Genomic DNA, 12,710 nt, shown 5'->3' with positions numbered 1-12,710 from the left:
TTCTTTTCTAATATAGAAATTTAATTTTTTAAATTATCCTTTTAGCACATCTTTACCTGCATCTCACAAAGTTTAGTGTTTTGTATTCATTGTCTTAGAGTCACTCTTCAAATAAGTATTTGTCACAGCTCACCTATTTTTTCCTTTCTCTTGGGATATCTTTTTTGACCCTTATGTCATTTATAACTGTATTTATATAATTTTTAGAAGTTCAGAGAATTTTCAAATATCTTTCTGTATTTATTTTCAAATTTAATTTTGTTGTGGACAGATAAGAATATACTCTGTGCTATTCAATTTTTAAAAAATTATTGAATCCTGTTATATATCCCAATATATAATTTATCTTGGTAAAAGATACAAGTAAAATTGAAAAAAAAAGTGTTATTCTCTTTGTATATTTTTTACAAAACTATACAAAGTTATATATTATAATTAATATAATTATATATCAATTATTTCAATATTATTGACTACATTGTTCAAGATTTCTATTCTTTGATAATTTTTTTTTAAATTTATTTATTTATTTAATTTCCCCCCTCTCCCCCGGTTGTCTGTTCTGTGTGTCTATTTGCTGCGTCTTGTTTCTTTGTCCGCTTCTGTTGTAGTCAGCGGCACGGGAAGTGTGGGCGGTGCCATTCCTGGGCAGGCTGCACTTTCTTTCGCACTGGGTGGCTTTCCTTACGGGTGCACTCCTTGCGCATGGGGCTCCCCTACGTGGGGGACACCCCAGCGTGGCATGGCACTCCTTGTGCGCATCAGCACTGAGCATGGGCCAGCTCCACATGGGTCAAGGAGGCCAGGGGTTTGAACCGCGGACCTCCCACGTGGTAGACGGACGCCCTAACCACTGGGCCAAGTCTGTTTCCCTCCTTTGATAATTTTCATGTACTTGTTCTTTCAATTAATATTCAATTACTGAGAGAGGAGTATTGAAATCTTCAAGTATAATTGCTGGCACATCATGAACAAACAAAACTGTTTGTCACTAACTTCTGAAACCAAGAACTGAACTGAATTGTTTGAACTGGACAAGGAACCTTATGGTAAGAGGCGCCATTGTGAAGGCCATACTGGGAACCCTGTTAAACTGATTATCTGATTACTGCATGCCTTACTTGTGATTCCCTAACACTGCACACTTTGTTTTCAGGGGTACCATGCGTGTGTTCTGGAATTGTACTTCTCCTGCATGTACTCTGACTATCATGACATGCTCTCAGCCTTGAAATGCATTTAAGTCAGTTCCAATTTACTGGTTAAAGTTTTGAATTGGGCCATATAAAAAAGGAACATGCAGAAATTTAAGGGAAAAATATCTCCTGGTTCTCTAAAATAGAACTGGTTGGGCTACAGGATATCTTTTTCTGGTTTGGGAATATTTGGGGCTTATTGCTAGCTACAGTCAATCTTTCAGGTAGGTTTTATAATTCAGCTTTGAGTGGTTTTGATCATACTTGTCTGCTGTTGCCTCAACTAATTATTTAGTTATTGTTAGAGCCCCTCAAAGTCTGTAATTCCATAATGGGGTAGCCTATGTTTCTCATTTGGACCCAGAATTATGAAGGGATGGATTTAGGTGTCTGACTCCAGGCCAAAACCTTTTGTGTAGGCCTGACTATTGGCAATTATCAAGGCTTTATCAGACAGTCCTCAATGGGACTCTCTTTATATGTCTTGGTGTACAGTCTGTGTATTGTAATTCAAAGGGAATTGAAATCAAGGACCCAGGACCCCATGCCTGCCATAGTCTCACAGGCAACTACACTCTTAGCCTAAGCATCTCCATTTAGAAACCTCCTCATCAAGGGTCCTTGGCAGAACCCTTCTTTAGGTGTCTCTGCAGAGATCTCTTTGTCAGAAAGGAGGAGAGGGCCAGGAAGACCCTTTAATACACTCTGACTCAGTACTCAGTACTTTTCTACTCCCATCTCTTCCCCTACGCCTCCCACTTGCATCTTGGTCCGTAAAGCTACAGGAGCCTCTTGCTTGTGAATCCCTCAGCAGTGAGATAATGTATGATCCTCAGGTCTACACTGTTCTATCTGACCCCCACCTGGTGCCATTGCCTACGGAAAAATGGAAAAGCAGGGGAGGCGTAACTTTCTCCTGTTTAGCTTCTTGCTTATATTATTGCAATTCGGGATTAAAAGCTTGACTGTTACTTTCATCTTGCCTTCCTGTCTTAATTAACTACTCTGAGAGCTGGCAGTTCAAATTCTTAGCTCAGCTCCTGACACTGTCTCTCTCAGAGTAAAATATTTTTAATTTTAATTAAGTCCAATTTATCAATCATCCTTTCATGGATCATGCTTTGGTGTTATATCTAAAATCTCACCACCAAATACAAGATCACATAGTTTTTCTCTAATGCTTATTTCTAGCAGGTTCAAAGTATTGCATTTTATATTTGTCTGTTATTCATTATTACTTATGTTTTGTGAAAATTATAATATCTTTGTCTATATTCTTTTGTATTGTTTTGCTTTGCATTTGCATGTGGATGTCCAAATGTTACAGCACCATTTGTTGAAAAGACTGTCTTTCCTCCATTGAAGTGCCTTTGCATTTTCATCAAAGATCAGTTGACTGCTTTCTCAGTGTCTATTTCTGGGTTCTCTATTTTGTTTCCTTGATCTAATTGACTAGTCTGGCCAATACCATGCTGGTTTGAATGCTGTAGTTTTATATAGTAAGACTTGACTTTGAGCAATGTCAATCCTCTGACTTTGTTCTTTAGTATTATTCTTTAGTATTATTTTTGAATTTCCATATAAACTTTAGAATGAGTTTGACAATAATCACAAAATTGCTTATTGAAATTTTGGCTGGAATTGTAATAGAATCTAAAGATTTAGTTGGGAAGAATTGACATCCTCAAAGTACTGAATTTCCTTATCCAATAACAAAGAATATTCCTCCATTTATTTAGATATACTTTGACTTCTTTCATCTACTTTGATTTCTTTCAGAGTTTCACACTTTTCCAAGTATACATCCTACACATAATTTGTTAGATTTTTACCTAATTATTTCATTTTGGGGGATATTTGAAATGCTATTGTACTTTAATTTCAAATTCCAATTTTTAATACTGAAATGCACATGCACTCAATTGAGTTTGCTATATTCACTTATAAGTTTGATGAGTTTTAATCAATTGAGATTTTTTACATAGACAATGTTTTTTTGCAAGTGATGGACAAGACTTACATAGCTGAAAGGAATTCCATGTGATCATGGTGTATAAGTCTTTCTTTTTTAGAGATTTATTTATTTATTTCTCCCCACCCCCTCACTGTTTGCATCTGCTGTGCCTGTTTGTTGTGTGCTGGTCTACTCTTTTGAGGAGGCACTGGGAACTGAACCTGGGACCTACCATGTGGAATGGAGGCACCCAATTGCCTGAGTCACCTCCACTCCCTGTTCTGCTGCATCACTTATTGTGTTTCCTCACTGTGTCTCTTGGCTGCATTATCTTGTTGCATTAGCTTGTCAGGCTCCCACATCAGCTTGATGTCTTGTGTGTCTTTCCTAGGGGGCACCAGGAACTGAACCCGAGACCTCCCATGTGTAGGTGAGAGCTCAGTTGCCTGAGTTGCATATGCTTCACTAAGTCTTTTTATACTTTGTTGGATTTAATTCCGTGGTTGCCTGAGAACTTACCCTTTATGATTTCTATTCTTTTCAGGTGAGTTTTATGGCATTACTTAGATCCAGTTTATTGATGGTGCTGTTCAGTTCAGCTGTATTCTTATTGATATTCTGCCTGACTGATAGATCAATTATTGAAAAAGGATTGGTGCAGTCTCCAACTGTAATATTGGATTGGACTATTTCTTCTTGCAGTTTTCAGTTTTTTATTGAAATAAATAATCTGATGTTCTGCTGTTAGGTGTTATTTGAGTTACTTGGGTGGATCAAACAAATACCATGTAATAGGTCAGGTTAACAATGGGAATGTATTCACTCATTGTTTGAATCTGGGGAAAAGTCCAAATCAAGGCATCAAGTTGTTGCTTTCTTACTGAAGACTGTGACATTCAGGGGTTGGCTGCCATTGATCCTTGGCTGCTCTGTCACATGACAAGGAACACAGAAGTGTCTACTGGTCTCAGCATTCTCTTCCAGTTTCCAACAATGTCCAGCCTCTTGCTTCCTGTGCTTTTCTGCCTGTTTGAATTTCACTCTGCTTATAACACATTTCAGTCACAGGATTAAGAGCTATCCTGATGAAGTTTGCCAAAACTTCTTAACAGATGTAACTTCACCAAAAGGTCCTACTTATAGTGGATTCAAACCCACAAGAATGGGTTAAATCGAAGAGCTTGTTTTTCTATGGTGCATATAGCACCAAACCACCACAGTAATATTGTGCGATTCTTGGAAAAATGACTATAGTAGTCAGCGAAAGGGGTACTGCTCAAAGTACCAGAAATCTGTTGGCTTTTGTAAAGGATATTTACTTGAGGTAGAAGCTTACAGTCACAAGGCCCTAAAGAGTCCAATTCAAGGTTACTTAAGAGGTACTTTCTAATGCAAATTCTGTTGCTATGTGTTGATGCAAGATGGTGGGCCATGTCTGTGGGGGTCCAGCTCTCCTATTTCCTCTTAAGGCTCATGGTCCCAGCTTCTTCTAATCTCAGCTGTAGGCTGGCCTAAGGCTCATCTTTAATCCCAGGACTCATTTCTTCCTGGGTTCAGCTGCTTTGTTGTCTTCACAAGGTCAGCTGTAAGCTATCTGGCTTATCTCTCTTTCCGTGGCTGCAGGATCCTGTCTAATGAGCTGTCTCTCTTCCTATGTGTTCTTCTTCTCTGTGTTGCTACTTCTGTGTGAGAGTCTTTTATCAGCCCACCAAGGAGGCAGGGACTCAACTCTAATGATGAGATTGAATCAAGCCTTAACCTTAACATAATTTAATCAGATGTCTCAGCTGACTCTAATGCAGTCAAAGGGTATCATGCCCAGAGGAACCAGACCAGTTTACAAACATAATCAATATTTCTTTTTGGAATTCATAAATAATATCAAACTGCCACAATGACCCATTTATCTTTATGTAATGTCCCTCTTTATCCTTGATTATTTTCCTTGTTATGAAGGCTACTTTGTCCAAAATTAATATAGCTACTTCAACTTTCTTCTGACTTCTGTTAGCATAGTTTACCTTTCTTCATTGTTACAATTTTAATCTATTTTTGTCTCTATGTTTTGAATGGTTTTCTTATTGACAACATATGTTTAGAGCTTTTTTATATACTCTGGCAAGCTCTGTCTTTAACTGATACGTTTATGCCAACCGCATGAGTGAATCTCTTAGTGAATTAATATCTACCACATTTGTAATAGTTTTCTGTTATTGCACATGATTTTGATTCCTTTTTATATCCTCTTTTGCTGTTTCTTTCACTTTACAAAGGCATTTTATATATTGCATTTTCTTTTTTCTCTTACACATCCATTATTCTTCTTTAAAAAATTTTAGTGGTTGACCTAGAATTTGGAATATAAATTTACAATTAATTTAAGCCCACTTTCAAGTAACACTACAGTGATTCAAAAGTTGTGCAGGTATCTTATAAAAGAGTTCTCCCAATTCCTCCCACCTGTCCCTTAGAACACTGCTGTAATTCATTTCACCATATAAAATCATTCCCCAATAGATAGTTTCTATTATTACTTTGAACCAGTGTTATTCATTATATAAAATATGAATAATGAAAAACCATTTTATTTTATTTTACTTCACTTATTCCTTCCTTGGTGCTTTTCCTTTTTTAAAAATGTATGTATGAGTTTTTTACCTATATCATTTTATTTTTCCACAAAATGTCTCTTAATATTCCTTGCAGGGTAGGTTTGCTGTTAATCCCCTCAGTTTCTTTTATCTGAGAATATTTTTCTTTCACCTAGATTTTTTAGGGATACTTTAGCTAGATATATAATTTGGACACAATGGGACCAAAACTTAGGACACTGAAAATCTTTTTAGAGGATAAAAATATAACTTGGCATGTTTTGTTAAAAACTAAAATTTGGCATGTTTTGTAGAAAAGATATGCAGGCAAATTTCCTAATTTCATTATGCAAGTAAAAGTTCATCTTCCCTGTCTTTCAGTAACCATACAGAGACTGGCAGTAATCTGCTGGAGATACATTGAGGAAACGAAGAATAGAGAGAAGTTTAACTTCTGTATTAGGTTAGGTTCCCTGAGAAAAAGGCTCTAAAATGAATATTTGTATGAAAGAAGTTCATTGGGGAATTTTTGTAAAAAGAGAATCTGAACTACAATGAAGTTGCAACAGAAGCCTCGGATGGTACCTTAGGGTGCTCTGGAGATGATAAGACATTCAGAATTATTCTACTTCATGGCAAGATGACTGAGCATTGGTAGCTCAGCATAAACCTTTTATTAGATGTGACAGTTTGAAGTTCTTTTATGAATCCCAACCTCTGCCCTGTCCTGAGGAGACAACCACCCAATCTCAAGCCTGACCCAAGAAGTCAGCCACCAGACTTCCAATCTGTCCCAAGGAATCTACCATCCAACCCCCACATGAAGAGATTAATCCTGTCTCACCAGATGGAAGTGTAATGGAATGTCCTGAGGTAATTAGCTTGCAAGACAATTCTAATGCTTCTCCTTAACCACATCCACTATCCCAATGTGCTAAGGGGGTTGAGACTGTACCACAGAGTTTGAGGTAAGTGTGGCCATCATCCCAATGTTCTTGGAGAGTGACGCTTAGACCTTTACCAACCAAAATGCTTGTTGAGGGTGGAACTGAGATCATAGCTCCCAGGCAAGCCCATGGAAAGGGTAGGCCCCCAAGAGACCCCAAAAAGAAGACATCATCCTGACACTTAGGCTTTGCAATATAATGGAATATGCCCCACAGATTTTCAAAAACTGCTTGGGACCAATGACACCTGTTTTCCTTCCAATTTCTCCTTACAGTATGTTTATCCCTTGCAATTATTAATCCTGTGACTGTCCTTCCTTTGTATATTGGAAACAGATAACTTGTTTTCTAAGTTTCACACATCTACAGCTGGAGGGGAACTTTGCCCCAAGACAAACTATGTGCTTATAACTAATTTTTATGAGATTTTGTACTTAGCATTGCTACTGAAATGCTTTAAGTTTTTTGAAATACTGTGATATAATGAATGTATTTTGCATATGGAAAGAACGTGTCTTTTGGGATTCAGAGGGTGGAGTATGACAGTTTTAAGTTCTTTAATGATTCTCAAAAAGGAATGTGGCAGTTTCAAATTATTTATGAATTTTTAAAAAAGAGATTATGTTTGTAACCTGGTCTGTTCCTCTGGGTGTATACCCTTTGATTGTGTTAGATTTAGCAGTGATGACTTTGATTAAATTATGTTAAGATTAGGACTTTTATTCAAACACTAAATAGGGTATAACTCAGGTTAGGTCCCTGCCCCCTGGGTCGGTTGAAATAAACTCACTCAAGAAGACCCTGAAGAAGACACATACAAAAAAAAAAGAGAAGAGGTCCACAGATGTCAGAGGAGACAACATTGTGATGACTCAAAAAAGGAGAGAACTTTGATTCTGTGGCCCCAGGAAGAAATATGAGCTCTATTCCAGCCTAGAGCTGAGATCATAAGAAGCCAGCCCCATGGAGCCTTAAGAAGAAGGAAGGAGATTACCAGGCAGAGACCACTACCACCTTGCTTCAACATGTGGCAACTGACGTGGGTGAGAATGAACCTCTTATAGTACCATGAATTGGACTCTTTAGGGCCTTGTTAAGTGTAAGATTTTAGCCCTTATAAATATACTTTATAAAGGCCAACAGATTTCTGATACTTTGCATCATCACATCTTTGGCAGACTAATACAGAATTTGGCACCAGGGCAGTGGAGTACAGTCTGATGCAATTGCCAAAATGCTGGAATGGTTATATAAATGGGTAAGGTTTTTTGTTTTTTGTGTTTTTTTTTTGGAGGAATTGTGAGATGTTTGATAGAAAAGGCCTAGATTGCTTTAAAGAGACTGTTGGTAGGAATATGGACATTGAAGAGACTTTTTATAAGGCCTTAGAGTAAATGATGAAACTATTGTTGGAAACTGGGGGAAAAGCAATACTTGTTTTAAGGTTGCACAGAACATAGCAGGATTGATGTCTAATGTTACATGGAAGGCAGAATTTGAACATTATGAGCTTGGATGTTTAGCCAAGGAGATTTCCAAGTTAAATGTAGAAAATGCAGCCTGGCTTCTTGTTGCAGTTTATAGAAAATGATAGAGGAAAGAGATAACCTAATAACTGAATTGTTGGGCACAAAAAAGTCAGGAACTGATTACAGAAATTCCAAGCCTGTGGAAATCAAACTCCCAGATGATAGTGCCCTATTAGAGGAATTAACTAAACTTGGAACTTGTCAACAAAGATTGAAAATGCAGTTATCCAGGAAAGGCTTATGGAAAATGTAACTGTCCAATGGCTTGGACCATTGCTTCTTGCATGCTAAACCAACAAACTTTTGTAAGCTCTGTATGAACAAAACCACTGTCAGCCTGGACTAAAAGAGACATTGAGGAGACAGATAGAAGAGAAAATGGCTTTAAGAGGAAAACCATGGTAGCTGAGGTCTGGAATTAAGATATCTCCTTGGGCCAAGAGAGGAACTCCACACATGTGTATGGAAAGGGTGAGTATGCCATGGCATTTGGAGAGGGTGGATTTCCCAGCCCAATGTTCAGGGAGAGTGTTGCTGCCCCAGGTTATAGAAATGTTGAAGCATATTTCCCAAGGGTTGGGGAGAGTGAGGATGACATCTCAATGCTCTGAAGGAATGGACCTGTTCCCCAAGTATTAAGGAAGGCCAAGTCACCATCTCACTGTTCTGAGGAGACTGACTGGGCCTGTATACCAGAGATTAGGGAGAATTTTGCCCCCTCCTGACTGTACTAAGAGGGTTGAGAGTCTACACCAGAGATTGGGTAAAGTGTGGCTATAACCCTAATGTTTTTGGACAGTAAGGTTTGGAGCTCAGTTACCACCCAGATGCTCCATGAGCCAAGAAAATGCCATTGAGTAAGCCTATGGAAATGGTGGGCCCTCATAAGGCCCCAAGGAGAAGAAACCATCATCTTAAGAATAACTCTCAGACTTTGAAATCTAATGGAGTATGTCCTGCAGGTTTACTGAACTGTTCTGGGCCCATAACTCATGTTTCTCTCCCAATTTCTCCTTATTATAATGCAAATGTCTATCCTTTGTCTGTCCATTTGTGTACTGGAAGCAGATAAATGGTTTTATAAGTTTCAGAGGTCTACAGGAGACAGATCTTTGCCTCAAGACAAACTATAGTTCTTTAAACTGATTACAATATGATTTTGTTATTGAAATAAATACAATAAGTATTGTTACTGAAAGAAGGTTTTTTTTAAAATATTGCAATGTCTTTTTGGAATTCAGAGGTTGGAGTGCAGCAGTTTGATATTGTTTATGAATTCTAAAACTAATTATTGGATTATATTTGCAAACGGGTCTGTCCTTCAAGGCATATTAGACTCTATTGGCTTCAGAGGTTTCACTTTTACTTCCTTAGATAATGATTGAAGCTTTGACTGGGTACATCAATAGGACATTGAGACCCACAGAGAAACCACACCACAGAGAAGGAAGTTTAGGGTTTTGGATGCTGGAAGTAAGGACACAGTAGAGCAGAGTGAAGGCTTAATTAGACATGGCAGAGACCCCAGGAAGAAAGATGAGCCATTTGCCTGATAATCTACAGCTGACCTTGTGGAGATAGCACAGCTGAGCCAGAAGAGAAATGGGCCCCAGGAAGAGAGAAACCCAAGAAACTTACAGATGGCTATATAGCCATCTTTCTCCAACACATAGCAACAGACTTTGGTGAAGGAAGTAACTTACACTTTATGGCCTGGTAACAGTAAGCTTCTACCCCAAATAAATAACCTTTATAAAAACAAACCAATTTCTGGTATTTTGCATCAGCATCCCTTTGGCTAACTAATACATCTTTTGCTCAATCAAGGCAGTAGTGTTAACTCAGGTTAAATCCCCACTCCTTGGAGGGCTGATATGAATGGGCACTCACTCAAGAAGACACAGAAGAAGATATACATGAAAAAAGAGAAGAGCTCTATAGATGCCAGAGGAGAGAAATTTGTCATGACACAGAAGAGGAGAGAACTTTGGTCCTATGGCCGCAAGAAGAGATAAATCCCTATTTCAGGCTAGAGCTGAGACACTGAGATTGGAAGAAACTGTGCCCCTGGAGCTTAAGGAGAAGAAGGAAGGAGAGACCAGGCAGAGACTGTCAGTCATTTTGCTTCAACATGTGGCAAGTGACTTGAGTGAGAAAGTACCTCTTATGATACCTTGATTTGGACTCTTTAGGGCCTTGTAGCTGTAAGCTTTTAGCCCAAATAAATACCCTTTATAAAAGCCAACAGATTTCTGGTACTTTGTATCATCACCCCTTTGGCTAATACAGAATAAGATTATGTTTTTAACTTATCCATTCTTGTGGATGGACTGGACTATATCAGTGAGGTGTTTACCAGTTTGGGTCTCCCTTTGACTGGGTCTGATAAAAACAGAGACACAGAGAAAGGAAGTTGTAATATTGTATTGATTCTGTCACATGAGAGGAAGGGCCTGCAGGAAAGCAGAGAAGCCTCGAGGGCTGAGAGAGGCCCCACAGTCTGAAACCAGCTAAACACAGAGGCATGGACAGAGGCCCCCAAGAGGCTGAGCCCACAGACAAGCCCATGGATGAAGAGACAAGCCTCATGTCTGGTTGCCCGTATCTGAGCTACAGCAGATGTTAGATTCTGGAAGGAGAGGCAGAGATCTCAGCAGAGATCGCCAGCTTTACTGCTTCACCACATGGCAGGACCTTGAGAAATCATTTCTAATGCCTTAATTTTGATATTTCACAGCCTTTTACCCCAAATAAATCTTTATAAAAGCCAACCCATTTCTGGTACTCCGCATCAGCAACCCTGTGGCAAACTAAGACACTAAAAATTGGCCAAGAGGCTGGGGTACAAGCTTGGAGGTAAAAATTCCCTTTGACCAAGGGCAATTGCTAAAAAAGGACTCTATTGTAAAAGACTTAACTAACCATACTCCATAACAGCTGGGTAAAAATATTCTTGTTCATGAAGTGGAATTTGGACGATGCAGCAAAGCATCTACTAGAGACTGAAACAAAACTTCTAAATCCATTTACCTTAGAATTTTTGCATATATAAAAATGGTTCATAAAAATTAAACATTTATAACTACTAAAGAAAGATTACCAAGTTACAGGGCATTCAGTCAGCAGAAGACCATCTTCACATCTGACACCAACTGCAAAATCAGTAAGTTCCCCAAACAACCCTCAGTTTCAATTATTCACCACTAGTGGCCATAGAATTCACTGAAAGCTGTTATGCTCACAGTTATGACTTATTTGGTGAAATGATAGATGTTAAAACCAGTCAAGAGAAGAAGTGCATAGTGTATATTCCAGGAAAATGACCAAAGAAGTGGCTTCCACTGTTCTCTCCCACAGAGTGAATGTGTGGTATAGTTTTTCTGGTACATATGTATTACAACATGCACAGAATATTGCCAATCAAGGAAACTTACCATATTCCTTGTGTTCATAGTCTCTGCCAGGGCTTAATCATATAAGCACATGTGACTATACCCACATGGTTGATCTTAGTCTCCAACCACTCAAGAGGTCAAAATGATACCTTGTTGCCCAAAGCCCACACTCTATTGACAATGTTGTTATGCCTCATGGCTCCCCACTGGAAATTACACTTTTCTATTTGATCTGCAAAGAGTGCACAGGGAAAGACATTCCAAGAGCTTAGAGATTGACTTTCAGAAGCTAACTCAAAAGTTAGGCTATTATTTTGGCAAATATAATTTTTTACTGTGCAGAAGTATATGTAATAATTAAGACTAAATTTAATGAGGGTTCAACATTAGATAAATTGTTTGGCACGTGGAATTTTCCATGTTACTATAGAAATAAGAATAATATATACACTCAATAAATATTTATTACTTACCTGAAGTGACTATTTTGGGTTCTTGGCTATAAGGGTGAAAAAACAGAATTTGTCCATTCCTAATGGAATTTAATGAATTGAATTACAAATAAACAAATATATAATTTTAAGTGCCTATTTTCAAAGTACAATTCTAGACTATAGACATATATTGTGATGGTTTGAATCTGTATGTACTTTATGAAAAAGGGTTCTTAAGTCTAATCCATTCCTGTGGGTGTAAGCCCATTGTAAGAAGAATATTTTGGTGAGGCTCCTTCAGTTAAGGTGTGGCCAACATCATTCACTTTTACTGGAGTTCTTTATAAGCAGAATGAATACAGAGGGAGGGAGAGAGAGAAAGAGAGACAGAGAAAGAAAGAGAGACAGAGAAAGAGACAGAGACAGAGAGAGACAGAGAGAGAGTGCAAGCTCTATAGAAGCAATAGGCTGAAATCAACAAAATCCAGAAGAGAAAGCAGATGTTGCCATATACCTTGTCATGTGGCAGAGGAGCCAAGAATTGCCTACAGCTGGTCTTCAGGAAGAAAGTATCACCATGATGATGACTTGATTTGGACTTGTTCTTGCCCTTGAATTGTAAGCTAAGAATTCCCATTGTTTAAGACACCCCATTTCATGGTGT

The sequence above is a fragment of the Dasypus novemcinctus genome, chromosome 13 (genome assembly GCF_030445035.2).
Source record: "Dasypus novemcinctus isolate mDasNov1 chromosome 13, mDasNov1.1.hap2, whole genome shotgun sequence".
Taxonomy (NCBI): domain Eukaryota; kingdom Metazoa; phylum Chordata; class Mammalia; order Cingulata; family Dasypodidae; genus Dasypus; species Dasypus novemcinctus.
The sequence above is the reverse complement of the archived record's forward strand: the minus strand, read 5'-3'. Positions refer to the sequence as shown.